Raw genomic sequence first — 19240 nt, 5'->3', positions numbered from 1 at the left:
GCTTACTCCCAGTTAAGTGGTATTAGGACTGCAGCCATAGTTATCTGGCACAACAATTAAAACAAACAAACAAACAAACTTCTGAGCCAATCCGAAGGCACATATTTAGACTGTAGGCTCCTTGGTGGCAAGGCCCCTTCATTTTTGCTTTTGAAAGGAATGTTCATTTATTACTAAGAGCATTATTAACATAAGAATATTTTTTTTAATCATTTCTGCTGAGACTTTAAGATCTTTCAGTGAGTAACACTGACCTTGAAACTAGCCTCTTGTTCTACAAGTTCCAGTTCCCCCAACAGGCTGTGAGGTGCTGAAAAACAAGAAGTCTTTCTTGTATGCTATTACTGGAATACCTGGAAGAATCTGGAAACTGAATAAAAAAACCCCACTGATGAAAAGCAGTTTTGAACATCTAGGCACAGGGTCTGGTGCACAGGTTGTATCTTAGAACAGAAAAATCTAGGAGGTAATATGCAACATTTTCTAGAAGTACAGATAGCCTCTGCTATTTCTTGGAATACATGACAACTATAGATCTAGGAGAAAAACCAGCACCAAACCACTGTTAATAAATTAGTCAAGAATTCTCTTATTCGCATTTTAGTACTGTTCATTTAAATTCAACTCAAATGGTCCAGCAGTTAAGACACTGCAATTATAAAGACCAGGATGTCCCAATTCAAATCTTATATAAGCCATTAACTAGTTAGGCCCAGTAGATATGGCACATAAGTCAAACTTTTAAGAGATCACAGACACCTGTGCTCCCTCCTTCTGTTCCCAAACTAAATCCCACAAGTTCTGACCATTTGGTTTACCGTATTTTTCGCCCCATAGGACGCACTTTTCCCCCTCCAAAAATGAAGGGGAAATGTGTGTGTGTCCTATGGGGCGAATGCAGGCTTTCGCTGAAGCCTGGAGAGCGAGAGGCATCGGTGCGCACTGACCCCTCTCGCTCTCCAGGCTTCAGGAAGCTATCCGCAAGCCTTGCAAGCCGGGTGGGAGTTCCCACGGGCTCACAAGGCTTGCGGGCAGCAGCCTGCAGCCCCCGCGAGTGTCCGCAAGCCTTGCGCGCCCGGCAGGAGGTCCCGCCAAGCGCGGTAGGCTTGGGGCGGCAGCCTGTCGCCCGAAGCACGGGGAGGCCTCCGGAGGGCTCCCCGTGCTTCGGGCGAGTGTCTGTAAGCCTTGCGCGCCCGGCAGGAGGTCCCGCCAAGCGCGCGAGGCTTGGGGCAGCAGCCTGTTGCCCGAAGCACGGGGAGCCCTCCGGAGGGCTCCCCGTGCTTTGGGCGAGTGTCTGCAAGCCTCGCACACCCGGCAGGAGGTCCCGCCGGGTGTGGGAGGCTTGGGGCGGCAACCTGTCGCCCGAAACACGGGGAGCCCTCTGGAGGGTGCCCTGTGCTTCGGGCAGGTGAGCGCAAGGCTTGGGGCGGCAGCCAGGGCGGAGGGGGGGGAAATAATTTTTTTAATTCATTTCCCCCCCCCAAAAAACGAGGTGCGTCCTATGGGCCGGTGCGCCCTATAGGACAAAAAATACGGTAACTTGCCTGCTTGGCATTCTGTTTGTCTGATTGCAACTGTCTCCCTCTGGGCCACTGAATTATTTGAAGAAAATATGGTGATGTAATAGGAGGAGTAAGACATCACAATAAGGCTTGATATGTGCATTTATGATGCAATAATTCATGTTAAATTCAAACCCCAGCTCAGCCCTTTACACTCATTTTTTGAGGTGGCAGGAATGATACAAAATGCATTGTAACTCGGCACCTGAAGGGAGACCTTTTGAACACTATTATTAACTAGATTATGTCCAGCTAATGAATTCATATAAATTATGGAGTATACACTGTAATAGGAAAAGTGTGCCAAAGTGAGCAAGCAGGGGTACAAGGAGTTGACTCCGAAAGAAGCCCACCCATATGTGAAAAGCACCTTTCACTCACAGATTGATCTGCACTCCTTGTGTATATTTAGAAAGCTTGGCGGATTGAGCACAAAATCAAAGGTAGTCCAAATTCTTTTCAAAGACAGACTATTTGTCTTGAACAACCTGCTCCTCATTAACCTGGGGATATATGTAAGTATTGCCCTTTTATTTCTTATACAGTGGTGCCTCGCAAGACGAAAAGAATCTGTTCTGTGATTCCCTTCGTCTAGCGGTTTTTTCGTCTTGCGAAGCAAGCCCATTGACGGATTAGCGGATTAGCGCTATTAGCGGCTTTTAGCGGCTTATCGGATCAGCTGAAAAGCAGCTTAGCGGCTTAGAAAAAGGGGGGAAGGGAAAAAACCCGCAGGAACTCGCAAGACATTTTCGTCTTGCGAAGCAAGCCCATAGGAGATTCATTTTGCGAAGCACCTCCAAAACGGAAAACTCTTTCGTCTAGCGGGTTTTCCGTCTTGCAAGGCATTCGTCTTGCGGGGCACCACTGTACAGTCTTGGGGAGGGACGGGGACAACACACAGCAGAACACACTTCTGTCTTAGCTAGCAGTCTCCAAACCAAATGAACAGGAAGCGTCAGATTACAGGCTTTGGGTAAGGGGTCCCCAACCTGTGAGCACATTTCAAATTTTGAAAAAGGTTTGTGGACACTAGCACAAAACGACTACTCTGGGAGTGTGGCCAATAACAAAATGATCTACATCTAGGGAGACCTAGGTAGTCCTGTTTCATCTTTTCCTGACACACATAGACACTTCAAACTTGCACACAGGAAAAACAAAAGCTTTGCATACACCATTTGTAGCAGCTGGCAAAGGAAAGGTTGCTGGGTGAAACTACCTACCATTCCTCAAATAACCACATTGGCTACCAATTTCAGGCCAAGTTTAAAGCAAGTTTACATACTTCAGATTACATACGCTTCAGGTTACAGACTCCGATAACCCAGAAATAGTACCTCGGGTTAAGAACGTTGCTTCAGGATGAGAATAGAAATCGTGCAGTGGCAGTGCAGCAGCAGCGGGAGGCCTCATTAACTAAAGTGGTGCTTCAAGTTAAGAACAATTTCAGGTTAAGAACGGACCTCCGGAACGAATTAAGTTCTTAACCCGAGATACCACTGTATAAACCAACCCAACCATTGAGATCGAATCAGGTCCTCCTCTTGGTTGTTCCACCACCTCCACAAATATATCTTACAGTGAGCAGAGGGAGGGCCTCTTCTGTGGTGGCACCCAGCCTCTGGAAATCCCCCCTGAACTAAGACAAATACAAACTCTGATTGGTTTCAGTTATCTGTTCCAAGAACTGCTTAATAACAAGTGAATGCTGGGGCAAATAATAACAAGCTCTTAGTAATTTGTCTGAGCTATGGTGGATATTGTATATTTTATTATTTTAATTTATTTATTTTATGAAGATCAGATTATATTGCCCGTAGCCTACTCTGGTTTATTTTTTATTTTTTTTAATGAAGGGTGGCATAGAAATATTTTACTTTAAATAAATAATTGCCTCATACTGCTGCCTCTGCCTGCTTCCTCCAGACAGCCATTTTGCAGTGTTTGGAGAGGGAAGGGGAGCAACAATGGACACCTCTGGCTCAGCAGGAAAGGATGGGAGGGGAGCAGAAAGTGAAGGCAGAAGAAGGCTGGTTGGAGCAGAGATGTCAATTTTTAAGATTCTTCCAGCCTCCTGCACAGCTGTCAGCAGTAGGTTCAGGGGCAGGTAGTGGAGAACCCAGTGCCTATTAAATTTTTTTAGAGCCTTTTAAAATTCCATCTCAGTCAGAAGGGACAGGAAACAGAGAGTCTTGTAGGCACTGTGGGAAGTCTACACACATGCACTATGCTGAACAATGTAGGCTTGGATTATGTTTTTTTATCTTACGGGCTTCTTGATGCTGACCAATATGTAATCAGAGTTTAATTTTCTAGACAGACTGGAAAACTGTAAAGCCAGATTCTGAGAGGAATGGAGAGCATGTGGGCTTGATGCCTGTTCCTGCCGTAATAAACTATGGTAACCTCTAACAAGAGATAGAAGTAGTCTCTTAGTCTTTGATCAGTAATAGTCCAGAAGAGTGAGGGTCAACCAGCTACGTTCAATTGAAGTGGTAGATAATCACAAGAGAGGGAATGGGGTTCCCTAAGTTTGTCATACAGATCTAGCGCTTAGGCCAACATACTAAACAGCAGAATGCGGAAAATTAAAATAAAAAAAAAATGACCGCTATAGGGAATGACTCCCCTGTGAAGAAAGGTTACAGCATTGGGACTTTTTAGTTTAGAGGAAAGGAGATTCAGAAGCGACATGACAGAAGTTTACAAAATTACACATAGCATGGAGAAAGTGAGTGGGGAGAAGTTTCCCTCCCTCTATCATAACACTAGAACTCATGGACCTCCAATGAAGCTGAATGTTAGAAGGTGCAGGACAGATAAGAAAAAAGGTATTTATATCTTATAGTGTGGTGTTTGTTTGATTCTTCTGTTATTTGTTTGTTTGTTTACTTGTATGCACATTTGTTTTTTCATAAATGTATTTATTTTAAATTAATAAAGATATATTTAAAAGAGAAAAAAGGTACCGTATTTTTCACTCTATAAGACGCACCAGACCACAAGACACACCTAGTTTTTGGAGGAGGAAAACAAGAAAAAAAATATTCTGAATCTCAGAAGCCAGAACAGCAAGAGGGATCGCTGCGCAGTGAAAGCAGCAATCGCTCTTGCTGTTCTGGCTTCTGGGATAGCTGCGCAGCCTGCATTCGATCCATAAGACGCACACACATTTCCCCTTACTTTTTAGGAGGGGAAAAGTGAGTCTTATAGAGCAAAAAATATGGTACTTCTTCATGCAGCTAATAATCAAACTATGGAACTCGCTCCTCCAGGAGGCGGTGATGGACACCAGCTCGGATGGCTTTAAAAGAGGATTAGACAAATTGACGGAGGAGAGGGTTATCAATGGCTACTAGCCTTGACGGCTATGCTTTACCTCCACAGCTTGAGGCAGCAATGCCTCTGAATAACAGTGACTAGAAATCATGGGAGGGGAGCGTGCTCTTGTGCTCATATTCTGTTCCCTAGTTTCTGTCAGAAGCTCGTCCTACACTCAAGTAGAACCCTGGCAGAGAGACATGCACGACTGGGCATGTCCCCTCTCTCCTGGTCGGTCGGGAGCTTCAAAAGCTTTCTTCTGCCCAAACATCGCAGCAACTGATGCCAACAGACATCAGCACACTTAGGGATCCGCAGAGTCTTCGCAGCTTGCGTGACAGACCTCAGCAACTCAGCATTTTGGCTAATCGACTTTATTTACATATAAACACACACGGAGCACTGCAACATGGCTCCCCCTCTCTCTCTAGCATCAGATAGCAAAGAGAGAGAACAAAGGACAATAGTCCCACTTCACGGAACACAGTCACACAAACATCCTGTCTCCGTCACTTCACACTCTGTGGAGTCAAAACATATACCCTCATGTGAAAGACAAAAATCCCATGACTGCAAACATGGAGCAGGAATTCTAACAGTTTCCCACAGGCATCTGGTTGGCTGCTGTGAGAACAGGATACAGGACTAGATGGGACATTGGCCTGATCCTGCAGGTTATCCTTACATTCTTATTCTGCCATTTCATATCCAATTTTATTTTACCAATTGATTTCAAAAATTAAAAAAATCTCTCATTTTCTCATCTATATATATATATATATATATATATATATATATACACACACACACACACACACATATTGCCGCCAGCGCAAAACATTACTTAGTAATAAAGCAATAATCATCTTTGCTTAAATGAAAGGAATTTGCTAAAATCTGCAGACATTGCTCATGAATGTTTAATAGATGCCCTTGCTGATTAATACTTTCAATCAGTAATCTGAGCAATCTCTTATATAAGTAAAACCATCAGGCTCCTCCACTCTGCGCCAACAAGTGTACCTGAACGTTGCCTTGGGAAGAGGTATTTACACAAACTCACATCTGGGAATCAGTCCAGCAGTGACTCTCTTCATAGCTTCCAAGAAATAAAACCACACTTTAAACTAAAGATTATCTCCTTCCATGAAACTTTAAGAAGACAAAAAAGGAATACACATGCAAATCTTACACAATGTGTACTTGGAAACAAGCACGATTCCCACCTACCGAACTTGTTTTGCTTTCCCTAAAGTCTAAAGGGCGAGTTCACATTGTCAAACTCTGCCATACAATTCAGTATATCACAGAATAGAGTTAGATTAGCATGAACCGTGTTATATACACATGGAGCCACAGCCATTTCCATGACTGCAGGTGTACGTTTTCCCCTATGTTTTAGGTATGGTTATGTCTAAAGCTTTGGGGAGGCCTGGTTTCTTGGACTGGGGTGGGGGCAGGCTTTCCACCAAAATCCATTCTAAAAAAGCTCTATTTTTCCTGTGCTCAGCTTCTCTTTTGAAGAAGAGATTCCAGAGTTTCCCACCATAACACTTGCCAAGCCAGGGATTTCCATGCTGAGCACAGTTGTTGCTGCCACTACCTTCCTTTAGAGACAGTCGCTGAGGGCAGCTCTGAAAAGGATTCAACACAGCAAACAACCCTACTCAAGTGGAATTTCTCCAGCTGTAGTGACTCCTGTGGATCCCCAAGCATCAATTCCCAAATGATGTGTTGGAGCCTTCAAGAAATATGCCACCACCATGTTGGCTACACATTCATTCATTCTATACCCCTCAGGGTCAGGGCATAATTTTAAAGGAGACATCATAGTCTGCAAACATTTGGGTGATGGGGAGATCCCAGAAGGATGGCCATTGCCTAGAAGCACTGTCGCATCCCCAAACTCTGATCAAAGAGAAGGGTAAGACACCAGGAGGAATATTTACCAGGCTTTTCTTCTTTTGCTGAGAAGGGTGAGTGGTGTGCTTCCAATTTTTATCCAGAAATAAAACCATCCCAAATGGGAAATGCCGTTTCATATAAACAATTCATGGAGAGGCCCAGAGTTACATCAGTCTTTTCTGAAAAAAGGGAGTATCTAGATTGGAGAGAGCTGAGCTTCTGCTGCTACAGTATATAATTCTTAACTACCTCTAAAGCTCTCTCAATGATTTATCAGCAATGCTTTTTATACATAATAACTGTCACCTACTGATATAATTATTTTATTTGGGGCAATAGTAACTTCTCTCAAATACAAAAAAATTTAATACAAGGATAACCTGATAATATAGTTGCTAATGACCGACTTATAAACACAATCATCTGGATGCAAGCAGTGCTACATTTCAATCTGCAAGATAAAATTCTGAATCATTTAAATATTATTTCACAAATGTTGCTTATGGCTTCAAAGCACTGAAGATGCAGCTTTGCAAAGATATTGGCTCTAGACAGTAATTATATCCACAGCCTAATGTTGCAGTTAATGGACACACACATTTCAATAATTACAATGCCTGAACAAGATAATATGCCTTTATTAGCTGCTGCAAAATAAAAGCTAAGCCGGAACTGAACTTAGCTAAGCATTTTAGAGACAAGATATAGAACGTATTATTAAAAACTCTAGACAACAGAAAACACCGAAATCAGGATTTTCATGACAATCGCGTAATAAAAAATGAAAAGTATTCATATAGGTAGCATAACTAGGCACGGTGGGTGGAGCTAGCAGGGACTGGAGAGAGAGATCAAGGTTTTAATTAGTACATGGCTGAAGATTTTACATTAATTGGATGAAAAAGTGTTACAACATGATGATTATAATAGGACAAGCCTAATACTCTTGCTGAGTATTGCCATACTTTCAGCAGTAAAGCCATTATGTTCTAATGTTCTGTTGTTGTACACCATTTTGAATTTATAACCTTACACACTCTAATGTAGCGTTTATAGCTCTCTCTGGTTCTATATGACCCACAAATTTAGCAATGCACTATTACTAAATTTTATTGTATTTCATTAATATATGTATATATTTTAACAGTACTGGATCTAGAATAAACTCTCACAGAACACAGTAAAACATTGCAGGTTTTGAACTGGGAGCTACAGTGGCACACCCCAGGCACTTTACTCCCGGCTCAATTATGGTTACTTGGAAGCAAAGAACATGGCTAGACTGACCTCTTCAGATGGTCACAGGGTGCTATTGTACCAAGTAGCCCCAAACAGAGATCAGGCACCATTAGGAGTGAATCTGGCCCTACAGTGCAGCCGACTCTGACCTGGATCCTCAGTCTGAGCAACAAATTGTTCAGGTATGGACTGAATAGTTCGTGCACTGCCTATCTTTGCTTACCACCTGCATGAAAGCCTGCTGAAACTGTACTTAATTATATCAGATGTGAGTTTTTTAAGTCAGTTCTATGTCTACTTTATGGCATAGTCATTGTCTCTAATTTCAGCAAGAATTTTGGCCTATTCTAATGATGTATTTCTAAGAAAGCATAAAATATGCATCAGGAACGTGCCAGGATTCTGATAACAACAATTAGCTTCTCAGTGCCTTTCTCGGATAATAATATGATCATCTAGCCCAATTCAGTAAATTCATACTAATAGGAATTGTTCTACCTTCCTCTGTTGTCGCCTGAATTGTTGAATAAGTCCATCAACAGCACTAAAGTAAATTAATCTCCCAGATCAATCTCCTGGACATTTTAAAGAGAAAGGAACTTCATCTTGGAGCTAAGCAAGTAAAAGCAATGGTGTAACTCTTTAGCAGCATGAACATTCCAATATAATACCTTTGTTCTCAGGTCGAGAAGAATTCAACACTGCACTTTCATGATTGTTCCATCAGTGCAAGTATCTTGGCTCACCAGATGGAATTATCTCCCCTCCCTTCCACCAGGACATTGTTCCAGAGGTTATCCCCTCCCTGCATGCCAACTGAGGGAGGGGGCAGGCTTAGGGAAGAATAGGGTGGAAAAGCCCCACTGCCCAATGGAAGTTCTTGCTCAGGACTTCCACTAACAGGACTCATTAGCTGAAATCTACCCCAAGTAAACAAAGTAGTAGGCACGTGATACTTTGTAGACCCTGTGCCAAGGGTTTTGGAACCCCTACTATGATGATGAGATATGATGTTCCAATGGTGAACATCTCTGGAGCAGGAGCAAATTTCGCTAATCACATCAATTGCATGTCCACCACGCACTCAAAGATGGATGTACCACTTCATAACACCAGTGTGTCCGTTCAAATTCAGCCTGGTGGCAAATCCACCTGCATGCTCACGGGAGCCAAAAAGAATCTAAACTGGACCAAAAGATAAACCAACGAGTTGAGCACTGAAGGAAACAGGAAAGCAAGAGCACTTCCTGGTACTTGGGATGCTATCATGAGTACTGCACATAATATAAAATATATTAGAATATTTCCAATATTAGACAGGTGCTGAATTAAAATATTCAAGAATTATTGGTAGTCTTCATTTCAACCCTTAGTAAACCCATTACGTTTTATAAATTCCAATTCTACAGCTTCTCATCCCAATTAGCCTTTGGAGTTTGTTTTGTTTTTGTTTAAGTATATTGAACCAAATATTCCCATTGTCTACATAACTAGATAATCTGAGGTTTGCTCAGCTAGCAGCTCGAGGGCCCTTGGCTGAATATCATCAGGTCCTTGCTACCTAGGACTCATTCAGACTGTGCACATAATTTTAATTGCTCTTTTTGCTATCCTGACCCATGTATCCTCACCTTTTCTTGTTTATATCAATACAATACAAAATTTCATATCTGTTGGGGTTATTGTGAGTCCATACACACCAGAGATTGTACACATTCACATGAAGATGTGGAGAATATTCAACAATTGACAGCATCATGAGAGAATATTGTTCACCATCTGATCAATACAGACAATCATAAATGGATACTGGAGAACACAAAATGACCATTCTATACATTGTACACCTAATATGCATAACTTCCATGTAAGTTTCACACACTGTCTGTACAATATAAATTACATTCAAGCAGAGGATATGTATGCTGACCGCCCAACAAGCACACTACCCAACTGACATTGCCAACCTGTACATATTCTCCACCACCACTTGAAGATTATGCATCTCAACTGGGCAATATACAAAGTCCACTGCTCACGTTGTCAATTTCTGCAATTTCTCCATGCGTATGTATAGAACAGTATGTATAAAACAGTGGTTAAATGGATGAACACCCGAGTTTCATTACTTCCACAATCATTCATTGATAATCTAGAACACCAGCACTTTATTACTGTTAAATCTTCCTTGCAGAGCCAGATCAAATCTCATTCTCAGCTTTTTACTAGGGTTGACATGCCAAGTAATACTTCTCAAAAGACAGCTCTCCATCCCTATTATTATTGTGTGTTTCATGCATGTTTTTTTAGTCTTCACATTTAGTCTTCCTCTGTCCAGAGTTAGACAAGCAATGCCAGTATGACCATAACTTCAAGTCCCATCACCTCTGAACAGTCAAAACTCCTGCTTTTGCCACTTCTCTTTCTGAGCAAACCCAGGTTAGTTATGCTTTTTACAACCGTGAAGGGAGATCTCCCAAAGTAGGCATTTTCAACTGGCTTGCTATTTTGAACAAAGGATGTGTCTGGCGCAAGAATGCCATTCAGAAGCACTCTCCAGTGAGCCAGTGTGGTGTAGTGGTTAACAGCGGTGGGCTCGTAATCTGGTGAACCGGGTTCGCATCCCTGCTCCTCCACATGCAGCTGGTGGGTGACCTTGGGCTAGTCACACTTATCTGAAGTCTCTCAGCTCACTCACCTCACAGAGTGTTTGTTGTGGGGGAGGAAGGGAAAGGAGATTGTTAGCCAATTTGAGACTCCTTCGGGTAGTGATAAAGCGGGATATCAAATCCAAACTCCTCCTCCATCATCACGACTATAGCCACATTATAGAATAACATGGTTAAATCCATTTTTAATACTGATATATAAAATGACACTTGGTTGCCTCCCCTTTACTTATGGGCCTTTAAAAATTATGGTACTTCTGTAACATACAGAAAACTAGATATGGTAAACAGTGCACCGCAAAGTCTTTAGTACAACTGTCTGGAAACGGGACTTTTTCACCTCTCATTCAAAACAGCCAGTACTTCCAGGTTCAATCTTCAGCTAAGGCTGGGAAAAGCTCCTACCTGAAACCCCTGAGGAATCGCTGCCAGTCAGTGTTGGCAGCACCAAGATCAATGGGCCAATGGTCTGATATGGTATAAAGCAAGCCAAGCCGCAATGCAACAGGAGGACTGAGCATATGAGTTCTTTACACTACTTGAACCAACATTAGGGAGGTAGCCCATGGAAGCCATACATACATAAATGCAATGTAAGATGTATTTGCCAGCATGTAGGTTCGTACACTCCAGTGTTGAATGTGGTTTCCTATTCTGATTAAGAGGGTAAGTGCCATAGTCCACTGTTTCAGATGTAACAGCGAACTATGGAATCAAGTTCATCTGAGCAAACGAAGTCCGGGGATGGGGGGCCATGTGAGCCCAATATTCACTTCATGCGTGTGGAAGTACAGCTGTACAAAATGTATCTGTTCATCCCAGCTATTCTTTCTCTTGACCCTAAATAACAGCTCACGTACAGTTGGGTACTTTGGTAATCAATACGTTATAAAACTGGACTCCAACATATCTTTATCATTGTCATACCTCTGTGAAGTTTCACCTACTTTGGCCAAGAACCCTAAAAGCCCTACTTTAAAACTAATGTAGCCATCTCAACAGCCCTTCCCTAAAATATTCGGGGGCACAACTGAACCCACTATTTGTTAAAATTCTTCCGTAAACTCTAAATGTTAAAGTTAAATGAGAGGCATTTAATGCAATCTGAAAAATATTCAGTTCAATTAAAAATAATTGATGCATGGTGAAATAATTCTTCCCAAAGCTGCTGTAAAAATCTTCAAAAAAATAAAGCTACTTAATAATTTTCATCTCCTACAGGCTAGAGAAGCATTATTGCATATTAAAAATTGGAATTCAGTTTTCCCAGGAGGTACAAGAAAGTTATTAAAACAACCTATTTATTGTTGATATAACTATCCATTTGTGCTACACAAAAAGTAACAATTTCAGTACATTAAGAGAAAAACTAATTAAGATATAATTAGTATTTTCTGTATTTTGATAATTAAGGATTAGTTGGCTATTCCTTTTCACATTCCTGTTTGTTGCATCCTGACAATACCTTTAATGAGCAGCTAACACTTTTTAAGCCCTCATGGCTGAGCAGTTTAGTGACCACTACTACATTGCTTCCATTTATCACTGCCTCTTTACCTATAAATTAAAGCAGCCCTCTAGCTATCTTGATCTACTTTATATCAATTTCTTCATCCATATCAGCTGAATATGTATGGCATTAACCTCATTTACCAGTTGAGAAAAGATGAATTAAAATGAGATCCAATTCCTGGTCACACAACACAATTTCAAAAATGCCTGCTAATTTCCACCACCTGTCAGAACAGCAATCCTTTACTTTCCAGTAATAAAATGAGGTATATTTCTGCTCAGCTCATTAAAAATAAAAATTGAACACACATTTTAATGTAATTAACCACTAAAAGTACAATTCCCTGATTACAATGTGAACCATATATGTTCAATTCTTCTAGTCCCAATGAAGCAAATGCATTTGTATACACTGTGAAATGCACTGCAAAAATATTAGAAATGTTAAGTTTAGTATAAAGTCACTTTTGTAGCCTTGCAAAAATACAGTATTTTATAAACTAGGATTAACAAGAAAACTAGAGGCACAATAATGAGCATTTTTTTTATTTTAAACCATTCCAGTTCCAAATAAAGTAAATTGCCAGAATATATACAGATTCTGTTTGCAATATTAAACTTGCACTGATAAAGAAAGAAAATTTTCTTTAATATACTGTACATTTATGTTCCTATATTTTGTATTTTTATTCCGCAATTATCAAGCACAGATAGAAACTGCACACAAGGAAGTGAGATTAATACAGGAATTACAATTAAAATACTTAGTTGTTCTTTCCAGGAAACAATCACCAACTTTCTCAATGTCTCTATATTTTTGGAGTGAGGGATTACTAACAATTTCTCTTCTAAGTCACCTGCACTGGGGGGGGGGTTCTTTCTAGGATTATTTTCCAAAAAAACTCTACCCCTGCTCCAAATATCCTTTGCAATAATTATGTTTCACCGATTCGTCTTTGCTTTATAGCACCTCTTCACAGAAACAATGTACTGTAGATCCTTGGTCTTCCAAATCATGCTCAGCCAAGGGCCACAATCAGGAGAAAAGGGGGCAGAGCAATGAATGAAAATATTATATTTGTGCAGTAGGCTATCTTCTATGTACTTTCACATGCCTCTCTTTATTCACATCCAGAAAAGAGGCGTTACCAGAATTGAAGGACACATTCCAGCCAGGCAAAAATACTTGGCAGTGCAAAGCCAAGCCACAGAAGCTGTGACCTGGGGAGAATTGCAAGAGCTAGACAGTGGCGCCTGGTGGGCCACATTTAAACTCTGGGCCCGAGGCCCCCCACCACTGATTTACACCAGGGATGTCCAACAGGTTGATTGTGATCTATTGGTCGATCGCGGGGTGTCTCTGGTCGATCACGGGACCCTGCCACCCCCCAAAAAAGCTCAACCACTCTGGTCAATACAATGGGTAGATCACTGTTGGTGTTTTTTAGTGGGAGTAGATTGCAGTCTCTTAGAAGTTGGACATCCCTGATCTACACACTGCGTGCAGCCTAATAAAGCTTTGCCTTGTTTTGGAAACAAAAATTGAGCCCCATCTGCATAAACGAGAACACACAAGTCATTTCAACACTCAACAGGTTTCAGAACATGCTCAGTTGGTTCTAGAACACCAACAGCAAGCTCCCTCTCGCAAATAAGAGTTTAAAAGCATCACCAGGATGAATAAGCCTTGTCAACCATTCAGTCTATGACTAGCGTCAATACAACTTAGCAAAACTATGAGACCGTCTTGAGTGTTGGAAGATGCAATTTGTGAAGAAGAAGCAACCATCCTATCTGTGTCAAGCTATACGACCACAGATCTTCAGCCTAACAGAATGACACTAACTGCAAAAACAAGACTAATGTTGGCATTTGATAATGCTGTGCAATCCACACCATGTAGACCAAAATGGGGAATGAAAACGCCTCTCAACATTGCTATCTATCTGTCTGTCTATCTATCAGCATTTACAAACCACTTAGTATTTCAAAAATCTCTAAGTGATGCACTGTAAAGATAGATCTAGATTATTAAAACGAAAAAAAAATGCAACCTAAAACAAAACAGCAGTAAAAGTATATAAAAACAAACAAAATAGCAATTCAGAGGATTCAAACACATAAAACAGGTTCCAATCTTATGGATCAGGGATAATCTGGTCTTCATATTTTTTAGCAGATGGACTGATTCAACATAGGTTTTAAAAAGGGTAAAGAACCCCTGGATGGTTAAGTCCAGTCAAAGGCAACTATGGGGTGCACCGATCATCTTGCTTCAGGCCGAGGGAGCCGGCATTTGTCCACAGACAGCTTTCCGAGTCATGTGGCTAGCATGACTATACCGCTTCTGGCGCAACAGGACACCATGACAAGTGCCAGAGCACATGGAAATGCTGTTTACTTTCCCGCTACAGTGGTACCTATTTATCTACCTGCGCTGGTGTACTTTCAAGGTGCTAGGTTGGCAGGAGCTATAACAGAGCAACAGGAGCTCACTTGATGGGCAAGCCCAAGAGGCTCAGTGATTTAGACCACAGCGCCACCAGCTGCAATACTGCGGATAGGACAATCACTCATGCCCTTTAAATCACATTCCAAAGGAGACTATATTCAGATTGAAAGCCTAAAATAAGGGTGTGTTGTTTCTAATTTTTATACAGTAATTTTAGGCCCTTTATAGTAAAATAAATGAAAATATGAGGAAAGCTGTTTAATAGCCATCTATGGTCAAATTAAATTATGATGTGCATTCCTTACAAACAGTTATGGCTATAGGTGAGCATAGGTAACAATATGTAGTATTTAAACCAATACTATTGCATCACCAATGATTGTTCTGGCTTTTAAAGCTATTTCAGTTCCTACAACTGGTTATAAAGGTAAAGGTAAAGGGACCCCTGACCATTAGCTAAAGTCGTGGCCAACTCTGGGGTTGCGGCGCTCAGCTCGCTTTATTGGCTGAGGGAACTGGCGTACAGCTTCTAGGTCATGTGGCCAGCATGACTAAGCTGCTTCTGGCAAACCAGAGCAGCGCACAGAAACTCCGTTTACCTTCCCGCCGGAGCGGTAACTATTTATCTACTTGCATTTTGACATGCTTTTGAACTGCTAGGTTGGCAGGAGCAGGGACCGAGCAACCGGAGCTCACCCTGTTGCGGGGATTCGAACCGCTGACCTTCTGATTGGCAAGTCCTAGGCTCAGTGGTTTAACCCACAGCGCCACCCGCGTCCCACAACTGGTTATACTCATCTCCAAAATCTGTGGGTTGTATCCAAGTAAAGCGTAACTCAGAATAAAACCACTGGATTGTATTCAACTAAATCTTACTCAGAGTAGAACTACTGAAATTAATGAACCTAAACTAGTCATGCCCGCTTACTTCAATGGGTCCACTCAGAGTCGGACTAGCACTGAGTATCACTCATTGAAATCAATGGTCTAATGTTAATTATACACATTGATTTCAGTTGGTTTACTCTAAGTATGACTTACCGTAGTTGGATTAAATTTTATAGGTTGTTAAACACTCCAAACTGAAATAATCTAAGCATTGTTGAGAGTGCTTATTATCAATGCCTCTAACTATAAAGGACAAATGTAAATATTTTCTCTCCACTGTTAATCTTCAAGACATATATTTCTCCGTTACCCCTGCAAGGTCATTTATTTCCTGCATAAAGCAGAGGGCAATTAAATGGAAGGATAAACCTGGTGCCCTGAAGAGAGAAAACATCCACAGTCAATTGAATATTTTTGATTCCTTCCCTCTCTTTTTCACCAAGCGCTACTTGGGGAGCACATTATGCTGAAATGCAATCTCATAAATATCATTAAAAACCATAACAATATAAATGTGTAATACATAGAACAGAGGGAGTCTTTCCCCACTTGGGCTTCTGATCATTCCCTACTGCTTATATTTCCTCAACAGAATGAAATAACCACATTAAATAAAATAAAGAAAGAAAGAACGTCTATAATGGGCATGGGAGAAAATACAGATGTAAAGGTTAACAAATTAAAGATCTATGTGCAGAAAAAGGTACACACAGCGTATGTTCTATAGCATTACAGCACCACAGTTTTCCACCTATGCGTCTGAGCATAGCTATTTGAAAGAATGCTCATTGACTGGTTGCATGGTTAGTCAAACATTTGCAACTTGGCCCTTTGTACAACCAAGTACAGCCTAGATATAGGCTATTTTTAGAACTCCCCACCGCAGTATGCAGAGCAGGACCTTTGTTAGTATTCTCCAAACCTTCCAGATTTGCAGCAAGCATAATAAATTGTTTGCTATATTACGGAAAGCATGACCTTGTGGCTTCTTTGGTTAAACTGGATACTAAGCCTCCCCTTATCAGTTGCTAACAAAATGCACCTTTAAAAAAAATCTGTCAAAGTTCAGCTTAAAAAGGATCCCCAGCAGGGTCTCAATGAGGCTGAAGAACACAGACAATCTTTTTATCAAGTTTATAAATATCACTTTCAGTTAATTTAAGCTACTTTCAATAGCCATATAAATGGTTGTCATCTTAACTAGATCCATTTTTACATCTCTCTTTACTTCTGTTTCCAAACATGAATCCTTCTAATCAATAAGAGTGTATCTATGCAGGCAATACATAGCAGAGGATTTACTGTAGGGATATAATGCCATCTGCTGCTACAGTTGCTGCTATAGCAGGGGGAGAGAGAAAAACCAAGACATAACTGGGCATTTAGTTTAACAAAAAAATGCTTTAGCGATCATATCGTTTCATTTTATCCCAGAAACGTTAAACCTAGACATTCAAAGAAAGGACCAGGGTTTTGTTATCCCACCATCCCACAACTACACACCTCTATTGCCTGCCAGATCTGAGAAACACTATATTCAGAATAGATTTACAAGACAAGTTCTCTCATCCTTTCACAGGTCCATGCTGAACTGGATTGTGTAAAGGATCCAATACTGATTCACAGTGTGGTGGTGGTCAAGTTTTATTCTGGTGAACCTGGATCACAAAGCAACTTGATCCTGGCTATATTCAGAAGGAGATTGCCCCTGAATACCAGCTGCTGAAGGGAAATAACAGAAGAGGCCTCTTGCCCTCAAATACTGCTTGTGGACTTCCATTAGGCATCTTCTTCACTACCATCAGAAACAGGATACTGGACTAGATCTGTCTTTGGGCTCCTCTTTCATTATCCGAGGGAAGAATCAGTGAGTAACGATGGACTAGAACCCCTAAAAACTGCTTATCTACCACCACCCACTTTCCCTTGCAATTTGCACCCACAGGGATGTGTTAGGTATGCCACCGTCCAGCTAGGGTAATGTTAAGCATACCGGATTATTCCTGCATTGCAGGGGATTGGACTAGTTGACCCTTGGAGTACCTTCCAACTCTTCAATTCTATGATTCTAGGCTGATCAGCGCTTGGAAGTTATCCAATATCATCCAATATCATTTACAGTGCATCCTATCTGAAGGGAGGCCACAGCAGGCACACAGTGTTCCTCTAAGAAATCAATGAAGATAGGGTTCTCTGAAAAGGCATTTTACTCTGAGTACACCCACTGAGTACACCCATGGCCAATAAAGCGAGATGAGCGCCGCAACCCCAGAGTCGGCCACGACTGGACCTAATGGTCAGGGGTCCCTTTACCCTACTCTGATTAAAACATAACTTTCTATCGATCTTTTTAAGTAGGTAAGGTACACTTGGTTAAACAGGAGCTGTGGCAGCAGGATCAATATGCCCAGACCTAGGAAAGTGAGGGTGCATATGCAACAAAGCAGAGAGGGCAGCCCAAGGGTTTCACAGACTACTGCTTTGCTTTGCTTCATTACATGATTGTTTCCTTTTAATGAAACTAATGTGCTCTTCCGCAATATCAATTCTCAGTTTGATGACATCAGGTGAAAACAAAAATAGCCAAAAGAAACTACAAAAATTAAAGCATTGGAAAAAACGTACTTCCAACTAGACAAGCTTGCAAGAGCCTAGACTTCTTCAACAACAGGAAGAGGAATTTTATAGTTGGTCACTATCAAATCAAATCTTTACTGCCACAGTCAAGGGCCAGCAAATGTTTGCCACTGTTCACATCTCAAAACAAAAACACGTTCTGTGTTAAGGAATTTGCCTAAACACACAAAATCTATGAGCGCAGACAGGGGTGCACCTATAAGACCAGTCCCAAACATCCTTGCCTGCATTGCACATACACGGTCAGTTCTCTGCCTTCTCTTGTGTTGTATAGGAAAAGTCTGCAGGGAGTTTCTGCTCACATTTGCTTGAATGAGACTAGACTCCTCCATGTGATCAGCAACCCGGCTTCAAGTAAACGCAAGCAGAGGCCCCTCAAAGACCATTCCCACACAACAAGGCAAAGGTCGGTGACTATGGAGGACCACCCTGGGGGTGCGGATTGTGTGTGCACCCCTGTCCCCACTTTGAGTGTCCACGTACACAATTTATTTTTTTCTTCACTGGACTCAACATTAAGTATCTCTAAAAAGAGGCGTACACCAAAAGGGGAGAATAAAAATCATGATACTGATCTGGTAATCAGAAAGTCCAGTTGCTGTGTCTAGTCTTTCATCACTGTCTTCGTGCTAAATATTTGCTTTGGAGAAGAAGCAAAAACTATTTCAATCTTTCTCAATATCAGCTGATCAGCTCTGTATAATATCTGTATTATGAGTATCTGAAGAAGTGTGCATGCACACGAAAGCTCATACCAAGAACTAACTTAGTTGGTCTTTAAGGTGCTACTGGAAGGAATTTTTTTATTCTGACTATGGCAGACCAACACGGCTACCTATCTGTAACTGTATTATGAGTGTCCCCTTAAGTTAGGAGGAATTAACTACCGCTACTTTTTCCTTAAAGAACGTGTCTTACTATTTCTTTCTTCTCTAGTCAAAATGCAGGAAAAGCCAAGTAGTGTGAGAAATTCAGTAGAAACCGAATAAATGACTAACTGTCAAAAGGACAGAACTATTAAAAGTATAAATCCTGAATACCCAGCTGTGAAATAT

At 41.2% G+C, this 19240-nt stretch overlaps 1 protein-coding gene and 1 long non-coding RNA gene across 6 annotated transcripts in view; one reads left to right on the top strand and one right to left on the bottom strand.

The window, feature by feature from the left end:
• Positions 1 to 19240, bottom strand: part of RANBP17 (RAN binding protein 17) — a 179188-nt gene that overhangs the window by 127873 nt on the left and 32075 nt on the right. The gene's annotated exons all lie outside the window — the stretch shown is intronic.
• Positions 1543 to 18774, top strand: LOC310702358. The gene is made up of 3 exons (XR_014523466.1): positions 1543 to 2077; positions 17128 to 17415; positions 18460 to 18774. It is a non-coding gene; the product is annotated as an uncharacterized lncRNA (long non-coding RNA).

The sequence above is a fragment of the Podarcis liolepis genome (genome assembly GCF_965112155.1).
Source record: "Podarcis liolepis genome assembly, chromosome: 3".
Lineage (NCBI taxonomy): Eukaryota > Metazoa > Chordata > Lepidosauria > Squamata > Lacertidae > Podarcis > Podarcis liolepis.
Note: the sequence above shows the minus strand (reverse complement) of the source record. Positions and strands in the feature narration are given on the sequence as shown.